Below are 27,710 nucleotides of genomic sequence, written 5' to 3' on the forward strand. Positions count from 1 at the left end.
TCAATGTCTTTTTTCCGCCTCCTTCATTTACTCACTTTTAGTTACTATTCCGTATAGTGGAACAGGCATTTTGCGATAATAAGATTTGCAGCGAAAATTGCATACAGAAAACGTTTCCTGGGGACTGTACAGTTTAGCAACGATAGGCTGCGTTCTCGCGCCGCGCATTTGGATAACGAATGGTTTAGTAAACAACCAAAATACGTTCTAGTATTGGGCCCATGCCAACAACGAGCTGCCGAGTTTACTCGCAAATGGATCACCAGCAACATTGTATACTGTCCAACTATTATAATTATTCTAGCAAGCTGTTGTATATAATAGGTGTACTGCAAGCGATTAAAAACAAGTTAGTATTCGTTGACTTTACTAATGTCGTTAGCCGCTGTTTATTATAATCCGATAAAATGCTTTTTAAGGTCCCTTGGAGTCTTAAGCAATCCTAAAACCATGTACGAATAAGTTACAGTGAGAGCACGCCGAACGTTAGCTAAGAAACCTAGCCGAAAATATAACTTAGCTCTATGAATAATTCTGATACGACTAAAAGTCATAGCTCTATTATCTGTCCAGAAAAAAAGACCGTTGCTCTCGATTTAAATCGAAACTAACTTGGATTGTTTTGCATGAAACATGGCTACTTTTATGTGTACAGAATCATTTTCTTATATGTATAAGAAAAACAATTATCTAAAGAACAACTTTTTTTGTGCTTTCCTGGTTGCAAGTTTGGCTTGGCAAGCTGAGGTGACGCATGGTGGAAAAAATCGGAAAAGCTCTCCGTAGACTCTCACGTAAGTCTGCGCTCGCTGGCCCTAGTCGATTTATAGTAGTATTTTCTTGAGTAACTCAGTATATTGGCCCCTAGAGGAGCTATAGTACTGTTCCATGATGATACTAGCAAACGCATATAGCACTTCTATTCTCCGATAACGTCATATTATCCTCTTTAACTAATGGGGTATATGTTCTATCAATTTTTTATGATTTTTTGCGTGGTAGCTTGCCTTAAAGATACAAGCGTTAAGTAAACTGTATCTGGCTAAGGCGTGAACAGGCTCTTCATAGATAAACCGACGGTCAAATTTTTTGGCCATAAGAATTGAAAACCTGCGAAAGCTCCAAATGAAAAAAACTTTTTTTATGTCCATTGTGGTGTTTTACCTATCAATACGATAACCAATTACCTCGAGAATCATACTGTTTGCTTGGCTGCTTGAGCAGCCTAATTGTTGCGCGGGATTCTGGAATTTTAGATCAGTTTCACTAGCAGATTGAGCATAATAGCTGATAGAACAGATAGGGGTAAATGGGACAGCTGCCGCAGAGTGTCAAGGTAACTTGAATATTGAGTACTCTTTTTGAAAATTCTCAGTACCGATAGTCTCTCAATTAATGACATATATTTCAACGAATTGTTGAGATATGCGTTTATTCATGTTTGTTTGAATATAACTGCCATCCATCGCGATCACAGCTTTAAATCAAGTCCCACACCGTTTCAAAAGTTTTATTTGTAACTTTGTAAATGTCTTCTTGATAGCACAAGTAATGCGAGTCAGCCTTGTTGCGTTGAGACTCGTATTAATCGAACAGGTTCAAATATGGGCTTCTTGGCTCATCCCATTTGTTCTCATCCCAGAATACGCTTATAAGCTCACGTAAGCTGCTAATTCTACATTAGTCAGCTTATATGAGTAAGTGCACAATCCTATTGGAAAACATATGGTTCTTCTCTAGACATTTTAGCTATAAACCGTTATGCAACAGTTTGTAGAATAACCTTTCATAATGAAGAAATATAATTGGCCGAAAATTATCACTACTTTTAGTAAGTATATTCTTCGGATCGCGAGTGAACCAAGGATGAATTCTGCCATATATTTTTGGATCGAGGATAAAAATTTGTCGATAGAAGAACCAAGAGCGACCTGTTATTGCTTCATCTCTAAGAGAATTGAATGGCGAACAATACCAGTCAAATCACTTTGTTATCAGAGAGAACCTACCTCACTTCCTACATACGGTACCTATACAAGCTGTTCGTGAACAACCCGTGACATCACTTTAAAATTCTCCAGCTACGCGTTGTTATTGGATGAAAGCGATTAGCGTTCGAGTCCGCACTGTTCTTCCTTTTTAATGTTTTTTCCGTTGTGCTGTGTTGAAACCTGCTCCCACCCCTAATGCAGCCACATTCTCGTCTCATTGGCAACGCTGTATACTGTTGGTTTACGCTTACCCAAAGGAGTTCATAGTCTTTCTCAAAATTCGTCCAGCGCATAGGAATTAGATAATAGCTAATTTCCTATCAAATTCACGACATTACAAGTTTTTTTTTATAGGCTTTCGTCTGATCTTAGGAATTGCAAATGAGCATATACCCGTTGAAACAAACAGTTCGCTGAAATCTGTTCTAATTCGTGTTTTTTTTTGTAGTGCATAAAACTTCCACTAGCTTATTGGGAATCATTCGGTAAAGGGCAGCACCATGTGTATCGGTCTAAGCAGCATATATATATATATATATATATATATATATATATATATAGGGATTATAATGTCATTAATACTCACTGCGAGCGCTCCTCTTCAGTTACGCTACTATCAGAATATGTTTCTCAACACACGGCCCTATATTTTTTTCGCTCAGGGTCAGCTGTCAGCCTCAGAGGGTAGCATATTGGTAATTAGGAGGTGCACCCAGTGCGCGTGAGCAAAAATGTTAGCATAGTCGAGCTCTTTCGATAATCGCGACTTCGGCTGTTCAACGCTTGCCATTACTCGTGCCATCTTGGAATCCTCGCAGCGCGGACGCTCCTTGTTCTAACCGGGTTTCCACCCGTTGTTGCTAGGTGGGTAGGTGGCCCGATACCTAAAAGTAGTCCAAACGACGTCTTCCCTAAAATCTTCTTTCTAGTCGCGTTGAGGGAAGCGCCATCCAAGGTAGTAGGTCCTGAAATAAACGGGGCCTTTCAGCTTCCAAAGAACCGCATGTATCAATGATAGTACAGGCCACCTGCTCTGTCGAATCGTGATACTGGGGTGTACAACAAAGGTGTTCAAAATAGTTCTGTTAAAAATATATTCTGTTTAAGAGCTGACGCGTGTCAGCTTTCATCATGTGAAGCAGGTGGCTTTCAACGGGCTGACTACAATTTCGAACGTTACCTTGCGGACCGATAACACCTGAACAGAAGGCGTGAAATAATTGACGGTTACCAGGATGTGGAAGATCCTACCGCCCGGATCTTTAAGAAGATCCGTGAAGTCGTGCCTATTTTCTCACAGAAGCGTTTTCATGCCACCACCTGATGCAGTGTAATCTGTTCAGCCGCTTATTGGGTCTCTCATTTGCGCCCTGCATACTTCGCTCAGCTCGACGCTGCCGCGTCGAACTAAAAGTACGGATAACAGCGATAGAGCATCCGAGTTGGTGTTAGCGGCGCCGCTTCTGTTGATGATCTTGTGGTCGTACCTCTGTGGAGTCAGAGCCCACCAAGTCAGCTTTGGACAAGGGTCGCTTTTGCCTACAGTGCAGTACTATTGTTGATTCTCTTGCCAGCACAAATGCTGCCAGAGCTGGTCAATAAATCGTACTGCCGTTAAGCACTCGGTCTCAAAGGAATTATGTCTATTTTTGAGACGTAATTAGCGTATGCGACCACCACTTTCAGCCAAAATCTACACGGCTCTAAGCCCGATCCCACTGGCGTCCATCTGTAACCGTGTATCTAGTTTATGCAGGAGGTAATACAGAACGGGCTTCTCGGTTATCTTGGCCTTCAGGAGCCGAAAAGCCCCATGGTGATTCACACCTTAAATGATGCGTTTAAACTAAAGGGAAGATCGAACCTGTGACGTGAGTCAAGCCTTGCATAAACTACCAATAGTATGAAGCAAGACAGAAAGAGCTCTGTGGCTTCCGAGATAAAACAGTTACAGACAGACCTCCTCGGAATTCGGGAAAATCTCGTCAGCTTTGGTCAGAACACTTAATACCTCAAAGACTAAATACCTCATTTCCTAAAAATAAAAAATACTGAATATAAGTCCTAAATAAGGTACAAAAAGCATTCTGCATTTGAAGCATTCCTGTGTTCTGAACCACCGGCTGTTGTGGTCGATAAACACGAGCGCCTCCTGGAAGTACAATGTCAATGTTAAAATCGCACAAGTAGATTATGACATAGTTGAAGTAGTCGAGGGCTATTTGGTATTTCAAGGCTCCGATGGTTCTATCCAGTAGCCTTTGGAAGATGTGGACTCGTTAGCGAGGCTTAAATTGGTAGAGACCGCCAGCGTGCAAAATGCTGTTTTAATTATGTCACTGGATGCATGCTCACTAGCAATATCCACTAATCAAGTCCAAATTACTGAGGTAGCGGGTGTTAGATAACACCCGCTATCTATCCGTGGCAGTGGGTATATATATGCTGGTACATGATGCGGTTCAGTGGAACGCATTATTCCGTTACTTGTCCTCGTAAATAGGATGAAGAAGGACCATGAGCTAGACGAAAGTTCAATAATAATTCATACATTTGCACCTTATCCGCTATGACCTATGTAGAAGATCCGCTATATATATATATATATATATATATATATATATATATATATATATATATATATATATATATATATAGAAGAGAAAACAGCACATCGCGGCCGGTCGGTATCGTATGCTCGGAAAAATCAGTGTAACCAGGCTTCTCTGGTCGCTCAAGAGAAACTTTATGAGGCCGTCGTCCTGCTTTGTGGTCAGCTTGTAACTATTAATGCATACGGATGTGTCAAATGTTGTTTACGAACTTTAGAGACCGCTCCTTTAGGATAAAAACGGCATTGCAATTGGTAAAAATACGCGAAATTTATGAAGCTGACCCCCGCCCTGAGAAAGAAAATCCCTTTTCCGGTAGTGTGAGCCTGTTCAGGAAAAGTACGATATTGACAGAAAAGCAATCGGCTGGAGTATTCTGAGACACGAATACGGTAATGTTTTCGGATAATCCTGCGAACACATATTCCAATTTCGTCTAATACACGATAACGATGAGCGACTCATTACCAATCGACACAGAGCCACGAAGCGTTACATCAAAGTCATCAGCTCAGAGATGACAAGGTTAGCCACGCGGCGTAGCTACGTCGTCATATCTTCGCCTAGACTGTGATCCCTCGTCAATATCGTCAATTGTCGTCTTTGTCAATGAAAAAAAAATTAAACGGTACGATTCTAAAATTATTCCAGACCAAACTATATCATGAAACAAAACGTGTAATTGCCGTCACGCATCGAAGGTTCTATGAATGTTTTCGTGGGTGTCTTTGTTTTGGCATACTGGACCTGATCATCGAATATTAACCAATTAGCGTACATTCACAAAAGACGAAAAAAAAGGCATTTTACCTGCGAAAAGACTTCTACTAATTTAGGCGAATGCCATTTGATCTCACGAATACTTAATGTTAGAACGAATATTAGAAACTTATATACGAGGTCATTAAAGCCAGATTGCTTTTAACTACCTGAACCGTGTTGTAGGATACTTTGTTAACACTCATACGACATATTTGAAGAAAATGCTGGAGGCCATCGATTACGTCGATTTATAGTTACAGCTCAAGAAATGCATCTTGGTGACCCAAAGAGTGGCGCATTTCGAGCACAGGACTGCTACTAGAGTTTCTTGAATTTCAAGGAGACTTAAGTAGTACAAACCCTAATTAATTTACTTACTACTTATTAAGTAAGGAAAAACCCCTAACTACTCAGCTATGAATTTCACGTCCTGCTACGGGCGCTTCATGGGAGATTCTGCACGGATTGCTAATTCGCTTTATGTTTTACTTAAAGCTCCAAGCATAAATTTACCTACCAATTGCTTAAGCCCAAGTAAGAGAACTGCGTCATTTTTGGCGCTACTTGAAGATCGTAAGTACAAAAGAACGCCAGCAAGACCAAGGGACAATCCTGGTTCAAGCTGGCACCAATGGCAATTTTTCTTGTAATCGCATTCCAAGATAACGCCCTTTACAGATTTCTCTCACTAGGATTTAGAACAAGATGTACCAGATGAGCATTATTTACAGTACAAAAATCTGAAAAACTCTGAAGTTTTTTAACATTCTAACACTCTAACGAAATTTAGAAAATATGTACATCCGGTCTTTGGCCATCAATGACCATAGATTAAATATCATAGAATAATTTAAAAGAAGAATCTATCGTTTAGTTTTGAAGTCAAATGTCAATCATTTAGTTTGCTTGTTGAAGGTAAGAACGCTGGCAGAATGCATTGACGGTTGACGAAACTACTAGACCTTGAGCAATCATTGCAAGAACGGAACTTTAAAGATTGAAGCCCGCAGAGATAACAATACTTCAAGACCTCAAAGGAAAAAACAAGTTGTCGTTTTTACACACGTTTTAGGAAGAAATAGGGCTCCCTGTCGGCTCCATACTAGATTCCTTGAAGCACATTTTATGAAACCGTTTAGAAAAAATACTGAAGATAAAAAAACGCAAAAGATGGCTTCTTCACGAATTAAGCTCAGAAAAGGTGGAAACGCGTGTCGTGTGCTGTAAAGACAATATGCCCAATTTTGACGAGAGAAAAACTGCCTACAGCAGGTTGTCGCCTACCATCTCATAAATGTAATATATACATGGATACAAACATCTTCATCATAGTTACTCCGATGTTATCCAGATGATATCTTAAAATTACTAACTACTATGGACGTCGTCCGAACAGTTGTCAAAACACTAAAACACTCACTAGAGAAAAAAATATAACGGATGCCGCGTTAATAGAAAGACAGTACGCGTGAATTCTCTTAGTGCCCGTATAAAAATAGTATTTTGATTTTGTTGAACCTGAAAATCATATGTGATGAGTAAAATACGATTAAATGGGTCCTTGCAGCCCCGTTCGTCAAACGCAAAAAGCCGCCATCCTCCTGGTTTCAAGTTTACATAATCTGGTTAAAATAATTATGTAGTAAAATCAGATTTTGAGTAGATCTTATTGTCTTCGGTTCATTACTTTTTACGCAGTAACTTAAAAAAAAGCTACTGCCAAGAAGGGCTGACATCTTAAAGTTGATTCAAAACATCAAGGCTATGGAATAAGGAAACGACTAAGATGTTTGAGGGGCTAATGAACTAGTTCTTCCTTCGCAATGTGTTAAACGAAAAACTGACCTAAACCCTTGCAACTTACATATCGAGTCACTATGAAATCAGCGTAGCATACTCCTTACGCTCATTGCTTTTGGCAGGAAGAAATATATAATATTTTTAGCACAATATTTTCCGGAGAATAATTTCTAAAGAGAAGCGATTAAGCGATTGACGAAAGTTGGTCATTCAGACAAATAAGAAGCTTTCCTTTGTTAAGCTAAATTAATAAAAAGATAAGTAGGAAATTTCGATCTTTGACGGAATCAATAATCAATGACGGAATTTGCATATATTGGCCGTCAAGTCGTTTACAAAAAAAGTGTCAGGAGAGAATTTATTGCCAAACTCAAGAAATAGCTACCGATCCACTATATATTACCGTTTCGATATAGGGGATTTGAAAGTGAAGGAAAATGAAATTAATGAACGCGATCATAGCTTAACTGCCTCAAAAACGCACCAAGTGACGAGTAAGAAAACGACACTAGCCAAAACATAAGTAAAGCGGCTGTTCAATAGTGATTAAGGTAATTTAACACAGAGAACAGATTGCCAAATGTAAGGCACAATTCTTCGAAGTGATCGCAGGGAAAATTGACTTTATCAAGATGGTCCAAAACCTAAAATGAGTATACCGACCGTCAAAGTAATGGTATAAAATATTATCATCACATAGAAGGCTGTTGCTCTCGGTAGGGTGTTGGTTTAAAAGGTACGCAGTTTGACACATTATCGGGTGAGAAAAGCTTAAATAGTTTCTTTTAAAGAAAAAAAAAGCTGTGAAAATGCTTTACCGTTGAAACAATATCGACCATCGAAGGTTGGACTACACTAATGAGAAGTTAGCAGAGATAGAAGTGATCAATCGATAATGTGTATCACAACAAGTCGAGTTGTGAAGCTACAAAACATGAATCCTTGTCCAAGTTAGAATCATATATTATTTAATCTGAAAGAGGAGTGAAAAATAGCCGGAACACGTTGCTGTTTTAATAAAGTTCGTCCAAGTTTCCCATGAAACTAAACAAGTTTTCCTTAGAAGAAGTTAATCTTGCTAACTAGCCGTCGTCGTGCGTGAGAAGCGAAAGCTTTTATGTTCATTGATAATGCACAGAACTATGCCATCTTGTACACCGGATCAGTGGACCTCGCGCATGCTAGCAGTTGTTTCGGATTTGTTGCCATTTGGAAGTATTATCATAAACCTTATTGCTGCAGTACGTCGTCTTGGGAAAGGTGCACCATAACATCAAGATTTTTTGAAAATCTTGATCTCACGGATCTGGGCATCAGCTGCACATTTTCGTTTAAAATGAAGCCATCGAATTGTATAGCTAAATTACGCACACATCTGTTGTTATAAAATAGAACATGCGTGTATCATACAATATGTATATATACTGAAACAGCGCTTATTTCAGGGCGTCATAGTTGCATAATGCTACATGATACATTCTAGAAATGCGAAAGATTGCAACAAAATGTACTAAATGATATATTAACTCTGGTAAAGATTTATCGTGCCAGTAGACCTAAAAGCGTTACTCCACCCTAGTGTCCCGCACTAGAATGACTACTGATAAACTGCTGAGAAACAATATAAAAAGGTTTCACAGATGCTCTATAAAAACCTAAACGAATTTCACTAGTCTATTTCATATAAAAAAAAAAAAATATATATATATATATATATATACAGTGTGTATATATATATATAGGATGTATGTATGTGTATATATATATAGTATGTATATATAGTGTAAATACATAGAATAAAAGTAAATAGGTATAGCATTTAGTGTGGTAAGCTTTCTAACTAACTCAGTTACACAGAGTACTTCTGTTATATTTCAGTTCTATTCAAACAAAGCTGCTATGCCTAAGAATCTGTCACGTGTTAGTTTGCCAATTCTTAGTTTCGGAACACACTTTTAGCAGAATCTTTATACAGAGAAGAGCTATAGAAGCTGAAGTCTGGAGCTATAGAAGAGAGAAATCTACACCATTATATTCATCAATGTCTCTATAATTATATAGTCTAATGAGCTTATTCATCTCATTTATTTTGAAGAAAATATCGATTGATCGAATACCCACTAACGAAACTTCGGACGAAAAAGTCAACTAGAGCTAAAGAAAAAAAAAGAAAGGAGAGTTATAAAAACAATTGGAGGAAACGCTGGACAGGTAAACAAATTACAACCTGGTAGTAATAATAATATTGAAATTCTGCTGCACGGTGTGACACACTGCACTTCCTTCGGAACAGTAACGCATTGCTTTCCAAAGCCAATTTGATCGCTGTGACTCTCGTGGAAATACATGATTTAGGTACAGGCAGCTACCCTTGCTAAATGTTCATCTATGATTATCACCACAGCAGTTCACATGTCGGAAATGTTTTGTTGAATTATTAAAATCGTCAAAAGCCACTACATGTGATATGCCACAACCTGTGTGAAAATATAATGCCTTAATTGGACACTTACACGCATTTCCGTTAAACTGAGTTGTACTCTCAGACATATCTGATATTGTTGGCATCGGCTGCATCCGGTGTTACATTTGCTAGAAAGTGGCCCATATGTTACCCAGAGCAATTATCGAATGTAATTCAATCTAATCGCTTTTACAAGAAGTAACTTGTTTTCAATTCCTCTCTGAAGATTTGACTCCTGAGCAGGGGAGGTTGTGGTAAAAAAACAAGCTACTTCTTTTGTTTGTTTGTTTGTTTGTTTATCATTAAGTAACAGTTCAGTATGACGTAAGCAAAACTTAGCTGTGCCATATTGAAATGTGATAAAAAAAAAATGCCGTGACGCGCATCCCCGACTTGTATGGATTACCAAAACTCTGAAAGTTTGAAAGTATTAAAACTTTTAATAAGCGTTCCCTTGTCCACGCAAAACGAAGTGTCACACAAAGCCCCTGTCCCATATAGCTCCAAGATTCCGCATGACAATTGAAATATTTCACACGCTTTCGTTTACGATTTACATTTTTAGTTGCACAACGTAATCGTGAGAATAGAATCATCTTCATTATAATTTACAGTACGCAAAATAAAAAATCGCTTACAGCAGATATCATGTCAGCTGCACAGGTAGTTTAAATGCGAAAGTAGACGCTGCTTGAAATTTCTAACTAGGAAATAGTCAAAAAGGGCTACCGCTTGCGAACTAGATCAACTATTTAACCATACCTAACATAAAACATTCATGTTCCAATTTGGTGTTCGTGTGTGCGCGCGCAGATTCAAAATTGTTCTAGACCAGCATTTTTGCCTGTTAGAGAATATAGCTCTGATAGCAAACATACGGCTGTCATCCGTATACAGAATCACACAGCATTTCTTTTAGGAAACGGTCACCTGGCTTCTTCGATTTCGCAACAGTAGAGATATTTTAAGGGCTCGCAGTTCTTTTGCGAATTACAACTTGAACTTGAATGGCCATGAATCGCCAAAAAAAGTTTAAACAAACCTATTTAAATTCTGATCCAAACTCAACAAACAAATCCAGGTAGTCGAATGAGTGATTGTCTTGTCTATTACCATCGTCGCGTTTTTTCGTAGCCTGACGTTAGGTTTCGATTCGAAGTATTTCATAGATCTCTGGCTCTGTTTTATAATGATAATCGGTTCTGGCAGTGCCGGGCATACCTAAATGCTAAAACAACGTCTTCTCAAACTTGTTGATTTTGGCGTCGATCCCTACTAACGAGCGAGCAGCTCTACTTTTCCTCTGCGTGTAATCCAATCTGTCTTTTGCACTAATAGCTTGCTAACGTATTGTTGCAGAGCATTATGACATATCTGTATTGGAAGCTTTGAAAAAACAAAAGGCATGGCTTAACGGTGGTCTGTTTATGTCCACTGTTTAAAACAATAACTTTTAGTTGTAAGACGAACACGAAAAGTATTGGTTTGTTTAATATTGCGTTCTAAAAATGTAAACCTTAATACCATTACAAAAGCGTGGAACGAAACGTCTAAAAGGCCAACAGTTTGCGTTGTATAAGCTAAATTACTAATCTTAACTTCAATTGCTCTACATAAATTATACTTCCTGAAAAAGTTAAAGGAATATTGAACCTGTCCACAAATAATAATATTTTTTATAACGTTATCGAACAAGCAACATTTTAATTGTAATCGGCGTACATTCCTTGTATTTGAACAACTATCAACCATCTCTTAGTCATTCTTCTTCAGCTGTAGGTCTTTTTTTTCACAACTTACTTTCTTCGTAAGCACTTTTTTCTACTTATTTGTTTTTATTTTTAATTTTTCATGTTTTTAAAATTGTGTATGTGCTAGCTCGACAGCAGAAAATCGTATTTCAACTCGACTGCGCTTTTTTTTTCTGCACAAGTTGGTATGAAAATGTCACGCAAAGCCAATAGACAAAGTCATTAGGCTCATGGTGTCGACAACGCACTTAACGCAGAATAGTCATCGGGATTCATATTGGACTCTTTTGTATGTCTCGTATTTTTGATACAGACCATAGTGAGCATATTTAACAGCAAGATAATGGCCGTTACAGCAAAACATCAGCTTTTTATAGAAAGTAGGTTCGGTTTATGTGGCAGTTATGAATAAATAGGATGTTGCAAACTAATAACTGAAAAAAGTGCAAGTTGCACCATGACTACGAGAATGACTCACGATTTATTTATACACTATTTGATACCGCTACCGACCCAAGCGCCGCTTCTCTCTTTTGCTTTCGCCGACCTGCCGTCCGCCGTTGTGGGCCAATTTGTTCTACGATACTCTAACAGCGATTGAAAATAAGTGACGAAACCGCAAGCTTGAGGTCAACCTCACCACCGCTTAGGGACCCTGTGTAGAACTACCTACCAATGCAACTTGAGAAGGGGGCGCCCCCTCGCCCCTAAAATCGATAAGACACGCGTCTTTCAAATCAACACCTGTGCGGAGCAAGCGCAATATTCCATATAATGGTACTATTTCACACTTCAATTTTAATGGTGACAATTTTAATTAGAAAAGGTGCCATCTCCACAAACCTTAGATACCCTTACCTCACTTATATACTTGAGCTAAAATCTCAACTTATAGAACGGTACTATTTTATTTTAATTGTATTCATAATTGTAATAGCTGCTTAACGGGACATTATAGTTATAGAGATCACTCGTTTTGATGATTCAGAATTTCACCAACATGCGGGCGCAAAAAATTGGGTCGGGTCTTATCAAGTTTCGTCACGGGACGTCCGTTACTGACTTGCACACATCTCGACTCGGTAACACTTTTTTAGTCTCCAGAAGGCTATCGGAGCTTTATCTCATTCAATTAGCACGATGTCATTAGTATCTTACTGCCTGACTGAGCTGCGCGGAGTATTAAGGAGTACTCGTTTTTTATCGTCTCGAAAATGCACTGAGATGGGTTGACATGGTTTAGGTAAATGACGTCCATGTTTAAATGTGTTACCATGACAAACACAAACACGTTGCCATGTTGATTTGAAGCTCGTTGTGGGCGAAAATGTTACCCAGAAATGAATAACCAAGAAAATAAGAAACTGAGAGGAACAGGGAAATAAGAAAAAATAATTGATTATTGTAAAGTTTAATAGCTGATTGTATGATTACGGTGCCATTTCATAGGTCTGTTGAGGAAATTTCAGAGGAGAAGTCCAGCACAATCCTAGTCTACTTTTTTTTTGGAATGGGGGGCGGGAGGGAGGGCAAATGCTTGATGCTGTATTTAGGAGAGACGATCGTGAAAACCTTTTTGCAAGGATAAAATAGTTAGAATGTCAAAGATGATTAAAACAACACTGAGCATTTGCTGATGCCATACCTTAGTCAGACCATTGTAAATCCCACCAGCTTCAACTGAGTGACCCGATGGCAGCATTAATGAAACTGACTGGTCAAGGCGTTTGGCTAGTCAGTTTTATCTTGTATTGGAGTGAGACCGCTGATTTATAGTAACGCCCCTTGAAGCACATTAGTTAAAGTCTAATTAAAGACAATCTGCTAGAGCTAATCGTTTTGTCTTTGCCACATCGATTAGACACTTGTAGTATTCGACCCTGCGTTTCGTAGGACACTGAAACATCAGACAATCCCAGACCAGTCAAAATAGTTTTAGAACTAACTCATCGCGTCACAACGCCTTCCAAGGGCCCGCTAGATATCTTAACGCCTTTCTCGAAATTTTATTGAAGTATTATTTTGCTAGAACTCCGTACAGTTCTGACAATCAGCGAAAGGCCGTTGAACACGAGTTTCCCGCCAAATCATGAGCCACTACGAGATTCACGGACCTTGCTACGACATATATAAACAGAGCCCCCAGACTATTTTGATTCCATCATCGCCCTTTACCTCCAACGGTCTGAGATAGCCAATTCCTGTCGTTTTAAATGACGGGAATGACACCTACATGCGCTGTGCGAGTAACAGGGTTTTTTAGACCAAGCTAATTTTTGCCGCCCCTCTCCGACAATTTATGCATTTGTGAACTATTGACTTAACTAACGTTGGCGCTCGTACAACTTGAAGTCTACATACTAAATCGTATATTCGTCCTCATGTGTTTCATTTCTCCGCGATGGATATCAGCGATAAGCAGCCTAATAAACATATGATCCCGCACCAATATGAGGTGACATATCTTGAACAATTCATCGGCAAACTGCGTTCTACCTCTAACTGAAACTAAACCAACCAGGTCAAAAAAAGCAGTTATAGCTATATCCATTGACCCATCGCCATGTTCGAAAGTTGCCATCACATTTTAGCGACGTGTCTGCACTTCGATGAGTAGCCGCCGCGTTGCTGCAGCGATCTCATGTGCGCTCAACGCTTTCACTAGCAGTTGTTGTTGGCAGACAGCTTTCTCTGTCAATCGTGGTATAGTCCCCTGGATCCAGAAAGCAACACGAGCCCAATGCAAGGAGAAGTTATGACATGAAGGATTGACAAGTAAGTTTTCCGTGCCCTTACCCACCACCATGTAGCTAATTATCCTCCTTCATAGGACGTTATCAGTGTAATGCTCTGTTGTACAATGTTCTTAGCTAACAATCATCTTATTCGAGGTTTTCCAATACATACTGTGCAACCGTACGTGATACGTAACGAATATATATTCAATTCTATGGCATTGGAAATCATACACGCGAACTCAGAAGTGACTGATAACAGACTCTTGAACTTTAAGCAACGATTCAAGCAGTATGTCACCATGCTTGAATGTCAGATAAGCGTTACACAATTTTAACACCAGAGGTGCATGTTCTCAAGCTCGATCATCATAGAACTTTGAGACGATAGAACGGCCGGATTCGAGCCGGGCAGTAAGACTCCGTCGCCGGTGTTGGATGCTCCAATATCTCGACCAGTCGGTTTCGTGAGGATGCATCCGCCTTTCGAGCTCGGCCGATCAGTTCCAGTGCAACACTCCATCTGGTCAGAAGTACATTCGTAGAACTTCAGGCTTTAAATATTTCATTACCTTTCGCAAAAGGTGTACCGCAGGCATAGCCGTCATCAGCTCCTTTTTGGAAACGGTCAGTGCTTCAAGTTGTTTCAATGACGCCAACTTGGCCACCTAGCAGCATAAGTCTTCCTGCTCGCATTAAAAAGAACGCACGGCTTATCGCATTTGCCTGCCAGGCATATGTTTAGGCATCCTAGTGCTTCAAATTCTGGTAGCTGCTCTAGCTCCACACCAACTTAAGCATTGCTTAGGCAGTTTGGGTGGCAAAGTCGTGTCAAATCTAGTACTAGCGAAATGTCCCTTTTGAGATACTTGATTTAAAGCCGTTACGAACGGGGCTAACAATTCCTGCGGATTGTAGTTTTGCGCATGCTTTTATGAGCGTCTCTATAGTTGAAGATGCACTAGTAACAAATGATTACGTACTGCGCAGACAAAAAACCAAAATATTTCGTTACGAATTTTTCCGAGCATTTTTATGATGCTTTATTACCGAGTTAGTGTATCTGCTCCTCCTGAGCATTGAGTAGCGGAGTTTAGGAGAGTTACTTGAAACTTCGTTGACATTTGACCGGCCGACCTATTTACGTGCATCCTAAAAACAATCAGCCAACATAAAAAAAAAAAAAAAACACGTAATTACGGTACAGAAATACACGAAAAGCCGACATATTACGAGCGATACAAACGTAAAGTTGGCTGAGCCTTCCTGGCAAACATATTAGAAAGGCCACTGAAGTAATTACATCAGGTTTGTGGAGCAGGATAATTGCAATGGGATAACTGTTATTGTGTACCCGACCTATAGTTTTCGTTAGCCTAATTAAAGGATTAAATCAGATAAATCAATCAATGACAAAATAGGACCGGGAGAAAATCGCTGGTCTGTCTATTTATCTACTAAGCCTTAAAAGCCTTGGATAGGTAGTCTCCTCCGACTTCACTTAACCCCTTAGCGTAGACAGAATAGACTGGATTCTTTACAGTCGGTGTACTTCTGCCTTAACAAGAGCCGCAGCACTCTTACGAAACCCTATGGCGGTCACAAGCATAAATCGCACGGATACATCATCAAATATATAACTTCATGTTCAGTTAACCGTTTTTTTTTATTTTATATACTTTTGCTTCTAATGGAAAAAGTCGTTTCCTCTACTATAGCGTTGTATTCGTTCGTTCCAGTCGCTGGGTATGACATCTATCAGACGCTGACAAACGTATGGGAAACGGAGCACTGTGCCCCTGTGGCCAAATTGAGCACCGTGAACAATTTGTCTTTCCATTCTAGTCCGCCCGCACTGCTTCAGCTGTCTTCGATAAACACTGTCATGGACAACTGATTCCGACAGATTACTGTTGCAGATGAAAGCACTTGTCTTAGAGACAAGGTCGCAAGAGTAGCACAGACAGCGGCACGGAAAACATCCGAACTTACCCCATGGCCTCTCCGGCACTTTTTGAACTATAGGTCTACGACAACTACCCGATAGCCGGCGTCCAGACCATTTCGACCCGTACGCCTCCGATGTATAACAGAACCCAGACACCGGCTCGAGCCGTACCAAATGGAAGAGTCCTCATACTTTATGTAAAACGCAGCCCCTGGATGGGCCTTACGAAAATCCTCAACTACAACCTGACCGCGACGATACAATTGCCGACTCGGAGGTAGAGCACGAGGTGAACAATAATTTATTAGCCTATTCAGATGCAAAACTAATCCTTATCCAGCTACAAACTGATTTAGATTTCTACAGCCGTTTGCTGGTTGCTATTCAACGGCCCTCTGATGAAGCAGGAACCAAAATACTTTCTGTCGACCAGTGACAACTCAGCTTAACGAGATAAGTGTGCCGTCACTACAAATTCATATTGGTTAAAAGCGAGAAAATATTTCTTGCTACATTGAAGGTAACGTAAAATTAAATGACATGAATCTACCCTAGAAGCTTGACGCGCTGAACAGAACTGCCGGCAAGGAGTTTCTGGCTGCCCGCGAACAATACAAAATGCTTTTTTAAATGACGTGGATTGATCAACAGACAGCAGCATCTTCCTGAGTGTACGTACGAACTTTCTTTGATTGTACAAAAAACCCTGTAATACCAAATAAGTTTACTAACGTCGGTACATGACGACGTGTGGTCAGTTCTTTACCATCGACGCTATCGAAGCCCGACTGCACATTATCAATCGTTATTAATTGCGCACAGTCATTAAAGTACTAGAGATTGTACCCCGACGAGCTATTTTTTACCTCATCACAGCTAAATAGAGCGTTCGTAACGCACGTAAAGCCTGCACATTATTAATATGGAACGACGACTACCAGGCGAGGACGGCCACATATTGAATATGCGATTAGGCCACGAAATAGGAATTATTGTTCAGAATTGATGCAGCTCATCTATAACAACCAGGTAAGTTATCCTTCGCTAGCAAGGTAATTTACACCTAACCTACAGGCAATCGGATTCCATGCCATTCACCAAATCACACCGATCCTACAACAGTACTGAGTACGTATTCCTGTTTTCGTCTGCTGACAACGGCTGGCATCATCAGCCATGGACAACTTACAGCAGAAAGCCCATTGCGCTACGCGTAGCACATCACAAATAGGGCCGGTACATTTAATCATCTGTACGGGGCAGAGCGCCTGTGCCAACAAAATCTTGTCAACATGGCGGTGAAAATTAAGTTAGAAGACCCATACTATATTCAATGCAATCAACAGCTTTTTGAAGCAACGACATATGATAAATCTAATTACGCAAGCGACAAACTTTACGGCCTAGTCCTAGTGTCAAAACAGTGTATCCACTTCTAAATGTTTGAAGGGGGCCTGCAATCCGCGGCGGGACTCAGGCAGGACGTAATGATATGCATACGTACCTCAAGTAATGCGTCGTTATTTCTATACATGACGTAACGCACAATGGCCACATATCTTCCGTCAACTTTCCAAGGCCTAACGGCCTGAAAATTCGTCGAACTGAGTCGAGATGGCGTTTTAGTCAAAAAACCTCTTCATGCACCATCATATGCGAAAATTTGGCGATGTCATCGCCTATCCAAAATGTGTTTCAGTTTTTCTTTTTTTTTTTTTGTTCAGTTTCTTCACAGGTTAGTACTGAAACACATGGTTCACAGCCCATTTTACTCAGTAGAATTTTCACGCATGATGAACGGTGCTAATTTTTGAACTTTCCATTTCATAACCATGAACCTTCATGTTGAGCGATGTGAGCTACACTTACTCCAGGAGCAGCCAGCGTTTCTTTCCAAAGACACAGCATTTTCCTCCGGGATTTTCAAAAAACTACCAAGCGCACTGTGTTTATGCTACCTGGCCATGCTCTTATCCGTATCTACACAGTTATCTTTCGCGAGAACGTACTCTATTGCCTGTGTATTCGGCTCAACTATGTGCATTGGCCTACATCGTTTCACGCATCGAAAGCAATCGATGTGTGTCATACTGCCATATTTAAAAAATGCCGTCATACACAAGAGGTTTCTCCTTGGCGACGAACATTGGGACCAGAAAATGGCAGGAGACGACACCATATAGGTGCCATGGGCATTTCAGGATCTATTTATCGTCACGTTGATGACGAATCAAAGAGTTAACCCGCTGCGCTTGCAATGGCTGAAGGATTCCCGCATAATACATGCATGTCGACGTGCAGCATGACGCTTCCGATTGCTGACACTCACTATGATAACGCGCTGACGTACTATCAGGGTATACTAACGAAGACTTTTTACTACTTTAATCTTCTCCACAACAATGTACAGAGGTCAACATGAATGCCAGGATAATTACAGGACCTCGATATGAACTTGATAAACAGCACGAAATCACACTTACACGAACGACTTTTAATTGACGTTCATGGAGTAGTCTTCAGTGACGCCTGCACGTGTCTAGGAACAAACCTAGGCAAAATGCTCTTCATTGGCGCACCTAAGGCATAGGCAAAACCTTCCTTGCTAATTTAGTTCTTAAAAAAAGCACGCTGACGGGAAAGCGGCGCTCGCAGGGGCCTTTTTTTGGAAATCGCTGCTGCCTTGATGTCTTTCATCTTCACTGCGCACTCCCACTATAAGATTCCCGTAGAGGTCATTTACTCGCTGATCTTCTTTAGCTAGTAATATATAAGACGGGTGTCTCATGATTACATGCGAAGCTTTGGAAGCCGATACCAATTCCTTCGTGCCATACGCAGCTGAAGGACTATTTAGTGAAATCTTAGCAGTGTGCTGCAGAGTGTCTTGTCAGCTCCTACCTACCATTATGCAAACCGCCGGTACCAACATTGGAAATGTTTGCATCAAGTACTCGCGTCTGTGGAGGCGCCAAATTGACCACCAACGTGCACCTCACCACAGTTGACGCCGACCACCTTCGGTGAGGATAATTTGTTCCTCTGAAATGGCACAAAGATCGTCGTGCATGCGTTCTATTCACATGTAATTGCCGCCCCAATAACCACGAGCCAGTTTAAACATGATATCGTGTTGCTTTCTCTAGTTACTCTTATTCTTTGCCAAAACGTTGACGTACAAACAAATTTCCGAATTTTGCTTCGCAATGACCCACACACAAGATACAAGGCCGAGCCATGGATAACTCAGTTCCCTAAAAATCCTCTGTATGTTCTGATTTATCTACCTTTATGCTAATAAAACTTTGCATTTATTTGTCGATTTGTCCGACGCAAATAAACCCTTCAAAACAGCCGTATTAGGTTGAATTTTGGTGAATCGCTAGAATTTCGTATTGGAAACTGCTGCGCGTAAAATAGAGTCGATCAGATGAATGCTTTTTATCCGGGGAGAGTTTCTTCTGGGAATAGTTTATATTTCCATCCCACAGAGTAATATACAATGTGTTGTTTTTGCAATGTTTGTCCTCCTTAAATTTTTTCTACAAGAATTTTTAAATTCTTATAGAAAAAATTTAAGTAGGGCATAGACACAATAGAAAAAATTAAGGGACTCGAGTGGGCTATTTTTTAGTGAAATTATCGTCAAAAGATTTTTCTAATTGGTAAAAGTTTATGTAGGGGGAATCGTACTTAGTAACAACCGAAGGTTCCCGTCGAGCTGAACTACGGTGCTCCTATACATGTTCCTCAGTGTGAAGATAGTCAAAAATTGAGTGATTCGTCTCGCCGATCTGGCAGTAAGGTAAAAATGTATTTAGAACTACTTTTGAACAAATTTTTCGTAAAGGGCAATTCAAAAGGTGTAGTAACTGATATGATCAATATTTTAACTGAAGATTTTTTTATGTTTTATAAGTTTTTTTTTTGTTGGAAAAATACTAATTTATCGAAAAGCCTTTTCTACCCCACTTTATTGATGCTAATTCTTTGCACCAATCGGTAGATCTTAACGAGCTAAGTAAACATCTTCCTATAACTTAAATGAATATTTTGATTTGAAGAAGGTCAAAACCAAATAGAGTAGTTTCTTCGCTTGTGTGATACTCAGATGAATATTTTTGTATATGCAAATTTTTGTATGATAACAAACCTCAACTAATCCAGTAAAAATACTATACATGTTTCATTATATAAATATTTCGGCATAAAAATTTTCTAATAAATGTCAATTCCGAGCCAGAAACATTTGCCAGAAACGGCAAACGTAACGTTGAGCTTGTTAATTCATTTTTATTTCACTAAAAGATAGAAAGAATTTTCAAGTTTCGGTGACACCTTAGAAACACGATCAATTAGCCAACTAGTATGTATCAAATATTCCGTATAATTTATGTGACAGTTTATTAACAAAAAATTAAACTTAATTTTTATGGTGGTTTTTATATATGCGTGTATATCTGTATCACTTATTATAAAAAAATAAAAAGGTAAAGAAATTCGGTGACATCTCAGGAGCAGATATAGTATGTCTAAGCATTTCTTTTAAAAAAAAATGTACATATTTGAATAAACTGAGGCCTCCCGAACAGGTTTAATAAGTTAGCCGGCTCCATAAATCACAATATCTATTAACAATTGGCCGAAAGCCAACACGATTCATGTACGTCTTTCAGAAGTTGGCCGACCCTTCATGCATTCTGTAAACAGAGTCACTCAGCCAACGTTAGAGAATCTCGTCATCAAATTGTAGAAATGTAGCAAAAACAATATTTAAGAAATGTAGAATTAACTGTGCCTTCTGGCGAACATATTGGAACAGGCTGATGAAATGGCTACAGCTGGGTAACATTAGGTGAGGCAAGATAATTGCAATCGGATAACTGTTAATGTATATTTAACCTATGGTAGCAATGAGTAAATAAATTAAAGAGGCGCAGGGCAAAATTTGGGAGAGCGTCTAATGCGTCATTAAAACCCTGCGCTTGTCTAACTATTTGTGCGTCCTGAGTCGATCCTGTAAAGTGGTCGGATTGGGCTGACTTTTGGCGGATAGAATTTCACTCTAGGGAAAATTGCGCGTGAGCTAAGCCAATCGGAAAAATATTTTTTCCCTAGAAAGTAAAATTTCTTTTTTCCTTTAGAGCGTCAGGTTAATTTAGGCAAACAGATAATTTTTGGCAGTTTGCCTGGTAACTTCTTAAAATTTTCCATTTTGAATATGTTTATGTTTTAAGTTATAAAGAATGGGCCCAACACTAAATTTTAGCATAAAATTTAAAATTTTCACGTTTTAGTGGCGATTTTTTTTCAAAGTAGTTTATAACTGATGACATATGAACCATATCAGTTTATTTTTAAAGCGTAAAAGCGAGTATCTTTTTCCGTGGGCAGTTAGTTTCCCCTATAAAAAGGGTAATTTAGTTAGGTTGCAAAATAATTGATAAAGCTTGAACCATTTCGACATATATGATTCGTAGTCTTTGGCTGAATACGTTTTTAAAAATGGTGCGATTGATTGAAATGGGAAACCTGGATAAATACAGCAGGGTAATTAGGTTAGACCAATGCTAAAATAACTATAGAAGGGCACGGGCCCCTGGTAAAATAAGGTCTCAGACTGGCGCCGATGCCCACTACTGTGGGTTAGCTTTACGTGCACAAATAGAAATTTATTTTCTTGTATACTGGAAATCACACCCAGTTGTTTGCATGGACAGAATACATGCAACGCATTAACAGGATCATGGCAATAAAATGAAGTGGTTATTATTATAAAAATAAGAGGAGTTAAAAATATATATATTACTCTAACCGGAAAATTGCGATAGGCAAAAATAGCCGCTAAATATGTGAACATGAACTCCCCTATGTAGAACTTAATGTGAATTAAGTTCTACATAGGGGAGTAATTCTTTGCTCAAATCGGGAGCATTCGATAAGCTGAATTAAAATGTAATATATATTCATATTCCCCAGAAAATGTAATTTAAATCGTGAAAGCTTGATATGGTGCCCTATGCAGAAGACGTATTTTCGGTTATCGAACGACAGGTACGAACGAGCTGAGTAAAAATGTTCCGCATACCATACCATACCATACTTAAAATTGAAATCTCTGTATGAAAAAACTCATCATTCGATTGGTCGTATCCATTTACCATTATAATGATGGAAACTTCTTCCTTCAAACTCCACTGAGAGCGCAATTTCCTGCTTCGACACAGCATGCACGTTAACATTCACCAAGGGCTCCACCTTTTCAGATGTCGTTCAGGACTTTTGCACGGGTTTTAACTTCTAAGATCTGATTGCAAGTAGAGTCAGGTCGATTTTTCATCATATTCTCAATATATTCCCTCCTAATGAGGGCATCATATACTTCTCCTAAGGGGAGCCAGTGTCAACTAAACTAGTTATTGTAGAGTACCGGCCATCTTTAAATGCCAAATATGATCTAGAAAACTCTTCATTTAAATCAAACTTGATGATAGGTGTAAAAGGTTAGAATGTATGCCAATTTGCATTTCAAAATGAAATAGCTTATCTAGGCGCTACCCTGTCACGACGAGCCTTGCGCTAGCATGGCGAGTGACTACGCCGGTCTATGCGTCTGTGCTTCTCGTGACTAGTGATAGGTGGGACGCGTTTGTATGGTTTACGCGCTATGGTAAACGATTATTTTCAGAAGTCCGAATAGCTTCAATTTAATCATTGTATCACAAACTATTTGATCTAAGCAATAACGGTTTTCTCGCTTTCGCTTTTGCTTATTCTCTAAGTTCTAAATACCATTCAAAAGTGCTACCTCTTTTTCACATAAACCCGTTATAATTACGTTGTGTAACAAATGGAGTTCAGGCTGCAAACATCAATATTTCCTATGCTCAGACCAACAAGGTACCTAACCAGCTGGGCTTATTATGTACAGCGTAGACCCCATGTGTGACTCAAAGGTAGTTCATTAAGTCACAAAATCTGCACATCGTACCTTGCTTTAATTAGTTAGCCACCCAAAATCGATGAGCATCTTGGATTTCGTCTAGAGAACTGCAATTACTAAACTATTATGAGGCAGCTTAAATCTAATTGAAAATGCAGAGCCAAGGTGTCACATAGACTGAGTGAATAAGACACAAGAAGGAGCACCGCGCAGCTACAACGAAACAAAGAAAAAATTGATCTCATGGAGATACGCCTGCGTTAACTCGAATCTCAATGCGAAAGCAAATATGGTCCTGCGTGAGGTTCCGTTGTAGCTAGCTACCCTTCACATGTTCTTCAAAAAAAAAAAAGAAAAGTAAAAATGCATCTGACAGTATAAAGGCTTTAAAAATCTGGCTGGATGACTTTTTTAATAACAAATCCAAACATTTTTGGCGAAACGGAATTAATCAATTTGCCGAAAGATAAGTGAGGGCCAAGTTGTTACTAGAGTTTCAGCGAAACACTGCGTTTCTCTGTTAGGTTAGAAAACTGTCGCAATCTTTTTAGTCAACTTAATATCTGCATATTCAGCCAGGCGTTCGAATAATACTAAAAAAAATTGCTCAAATGCCGTTTTTGACCAAGGAGTATTTTAACAGCCTACGTTTTACGAATCACCTAACCCATCAGATGCGTGCGACCGAATCCTTATTGATTCTAAAGTGTGTTTCACAACTGAAATACCAACTATTACTGTAATACAGGTAGTTGATACTTGATTATTCGATAGTGGTCACTTGTTTTAAGAACGGTTTGGCCCAGGTTTAATTTTCTTCTAGATAATAAGGATGATGCGCTAAGAAGCTTGAAGCATTTTCGTTGGTACGGCGATGAGATATACGATCGGGACCAACAAGACTAATTTCAGGACATTAAGAAATTACCGGGCGCTTCAGATCCATTCTACTGCGAGTGCTTCGACAAACTTGCTGTTTTCTTCATTGAAGCGACTCAAAGACCGCGCGAGTTACAACGTACCTTACTAACATTCTTTCGCTGCAGGTTTATTCCCTGAAACGGAAGGAACATTCCCGAGTCCTGATTGAAGCCCGAAATCTCAGCAACAATAGAAACCGTAGGAAAATTATATCAAGACATTGTGTGTTTTGATGTTATTAAGATTGTGCGAGTAGATATTTTATACAAAATGCTAAGCTAAATATCAAGTTATAAACAATAAACAATAAACCTCCTATAAAATCGTTTTTTGAATGAAACCTTACACTTACTATTAAACGTATTTACAATTCACTACTTTCCAAATAATCAAGAAAATATTTTTGCCAGGCTTAGGATACACATATCACTGTTTAAACGTAGTCCCTGCGAGTATAGCTTTTGATCCCGAAGCTTTGAAAGGGGTCGGCTCTGAAAATATCAATAAGGAAATCTCGAAAGAAAATACCCATTAGTTTCTCTGCTTATAATGGGTGCATTACCTCTACAGAATTTTGTCCAAAAATCGGAGGGCGTTTAATTATTATTCCCGCGAAGCACACCTAGCTTTGAAAGCTCTATGAAAGAATATACTGACAGGAAATAAGATCAAATGTAAGGCAAATATCCACTTGAGAAAAGACATTATGTATTGTTGTTTATTATCTTAGCCGTTTGACGTCAGTTGTATAAACGTGTATGTATAAAACGAGTGAACCAAGTTAACGTTAGTAGAAACTAGGCATGCAATAAAGATAAATTAATCAATCGATCAATCAAACCGTTGAGGTTATACTTTTTGGCATATTAAACCTTAGGTGCTATTCCATACCATATATATGACCGCTTTATGAGCCTGGCTAAAGCTAATATCGTTTCGTATGATGGTGGGCTCAAGTCGTGAAAGGTAATTGCATTATACCGTATACGCCATGGTAGTGTCACGTTTTGGTTAGTTACCAAGTTACGCTGCGTGAGGGTTAAACTTGTGGGAAGCGAGAAACATGATCCAGATTATAAGATTACCTGCACCTAATATAAGCACAATACTGATTAGGTTTATGAAACTTCTATACTCTGCGAAGACAGAAGCCAAAACTGTGCACTACATAGCGCGTTATCGCATGTTTGTTCGATGATCAAATACTTTTGCTGTGATTCCCACGTGATAGAATTCGCGATTGACTTCTGCAAATTTTTAGTCCCATTGTACCAGCCTTTTCGCGGAAGTTGGAGTTGACAATAAGTTGAAGTGCCGACGAAGGTTGTCGACGAACAGTGACGTCGCCGTTAGAAAGTAGGAAAGTCCCAGGGTCTTTTTGAGGAGTGAGGTTTTTCTTTGGTTCAAATAGCCAAGATTCTCCGCTCTCAAAATATCCCAGACTAAGCTTACCTTGTAATCGATAACTGGCGAACCTTAAGGTTGAAAAGTTGCAAAACGGTTGAAAGAAGCCATCGGTGGGGGCTAAATATTAGGAACGAAGCTATAAAAATCTTTTTGTATTTTTCCTCTAATATGGGAAAAATCAGCGGTAAGTAAATTAATCAACATATGTCAGCGGTCGGCCTGAGAGGAATAACGTATCACGACCCGCAACTTTTTCACCTCCCAGTTTTATTGCTTGTGTTAATGGTCAATCTTAATTCAGAGATAGCGAGGTGTATCCTAGCTATGACTGCTTATGTAAACCACAAATCGTTTGCACAGAGAAAAACCTTCACCATACTTTTTAGGCCATATATATTGTCTGGAAAATGCTTAAGCAAAACTAAGAAAAGAAAGCTTAAGCTGTTACTCCGGGTTACAACTTTAATATAAGAACACGCTGGCAGCTCTGAGACCCCATCATCGATTGTAACTGTGTTGTGCTACAATACCATTAATTAGTAAGTATCACATATTAAGTAAATTCGCGAAAATTCCGACCTCGGCGAGATCTTCCTTTTGAATACGTGTTGCTCTTTCGATATTGCGTTCAGACTCCTCCAGAACATGTGAAATGTTCTTGCCAGCAGATGCGAAAGAAATTCGTAGCAGACATTTTTTTTTCACCATTCTGCGCCACGACGTCGGTTGGATCTCCTCTGCTTTTGGCATGATGAGACACATTGTGTTCCGCTAAGGAGGAGGAAACAGTTTGGAAAGAAAACATTCGTTAAACAAAACCGTCCAGCATAGCGTCAGCCGCATGGCGACCTTCAGCCTTTCTTTCGAAATCCTGTCCAGTCCTACCTTCCTTGAGGGTAGATTTTCAAACGCCTAAATCACTTCTCATGGCTCAACTGTTCGCGTTCGCTAGGTTATTGGTTCGTCCCACGTTGCGCTGAGTGATGTTCCTAAGTGAGAATACTTGAGCGAAACAGTCGATGAATATTGATGAGGCAATGGGACATGAGGACGGTCTAGGGTACTTAAGGCATTTACATGGCTGACGCTCGTCCTTTTTTTGTGAGAGCAGCTTCCTACGCTTTCAGGTTCATCTTGCATTGAGTGGCATACATTTCCCGCAGATCATATTGAACGCTGCGGTTAATGGTTTCACTGCCAGTTTTAATATTACCGGTATTTTAAGGGCACTCTGAGGTAAATGGCAATTGTAATTAAATCACAGTGCCTCTTGGGACGAATGGTATAAACTAAAAATGGCAAAATGTCGACGAGATTACATGACCAGACCTTAATATCGATCGAAGTTGGCGTTCAGAGGACTTCAAGAGCCTGTTCTGGGAGTTTCTTCGAGTCCAATCTACGCGGTAAAGGTTTATTCCTTCAAACAAGCGATGGTCCTAAGGGGACCTTGGAATCTAATGCGACAAGTCTGGGTCTCTAATGCTGCCCCCCTCCTCCCACAAAGTGAATCTTTCCGACGTCGTTGATTTGATCCTTACTCCCGTTCGTTGCAAAGATAATGATAAGAGCGTTGGAAATAGAGTCCGCTACAGCCTATGGGCCTTCGACGAGCTTTCCCACAAGGGTCGAGCGCACTCCTTGCCACTGGGTCGCCCATACGATGCCACTAACCTGCGCAAAGCCACGTTGTTGTCCGCGACATGACGCGACACGAGGTCCCCATCTCCATATATGTAAAACACTGAAACTCCACCAATGGGACAGCCGTGGCCTGTTCCCTTCGTCGTAGAACGGGACGAAGTGAAAAGTCGAAGGGGTCGGTGGTTCATATATCCAGGAGCACAGCGATATTGACTACATCTAAGCTTCCGGTGCAAACCTTCTCACTGAAAGCATGCTGGTGACTGACAGCGAGATTTGGAACTGCTTTTCATAGGCGTAATCCGTAACGACTTGCGCTCGTCGATGTACGGGGCCGCGAACCGTAGCTTGACTCAAAAACGCACTCTATTCAACCTGCAGAACTCCGGTAATCACGAACTGAATACAAAGCTGTCTCGCATACGTCTGTTCAATGCGAACGTTCGAATAGTGCCGCAATAAGTATATTCAAAAGCTGCATTTAGAGTACCCCCGTCATTTGACCGACAAGGATTCTTACGTCATTGCTGTGTCTGAATCACCTTCGAAATGTAGTGAATTTCATTTCATGCCAAAGTTCGTCCTTAATATCATATTATCATTATTAATATTGGTCATTCAGTACAGGTCGAGTTTTTATTGGACGTGTATATTCATCTGACTTGCATATGTTTTATGTAGAAATGAAAATAAATTAAGATATAAATCACAACGTTTGCTAATTCATAGCAT

General features: G+C 39.7%; 1 long non-coding RNA gene across 1 annotated transcript; it reads left to right on the top strand.

Moving 5' to 3' along the window:
- The first annotated feature begins 203 nt into the window (after nt 1-203).
- LOC111254813 (uncharacterized) lies at nt 204-27,644 on the top strand. The gene is made up of 7 exons (XR_015317638.1): nt 204-349; nt 729-794; nt 13,793-14,155; nt 15,855-16,352; nt 16,584-16,734; nt 19,745-19,868; nt 24,053-27,644. It is a non-coding gene; the product is annotated as an uncharacterized LOC111254813 (long non-coding RNA).
- Nucleotides 27,645-27,710: the final 66 nt, after the last annotated feature.

This window comes from Varroa destructor, unplaced genomic scaffold (genome assembly GCF_002443255.2).
Source record: "Varroa destructor unplaced genomic scaffold, Vdes_3.0 BEIS01000007.1, whole genome shotgun sequence".
Lineage (NCBI taxonomy): Eukaryota > Metazoa > Arthropoda > Arachnida > Mesostigmata > Varroidae > Varroa > Varroa destructor.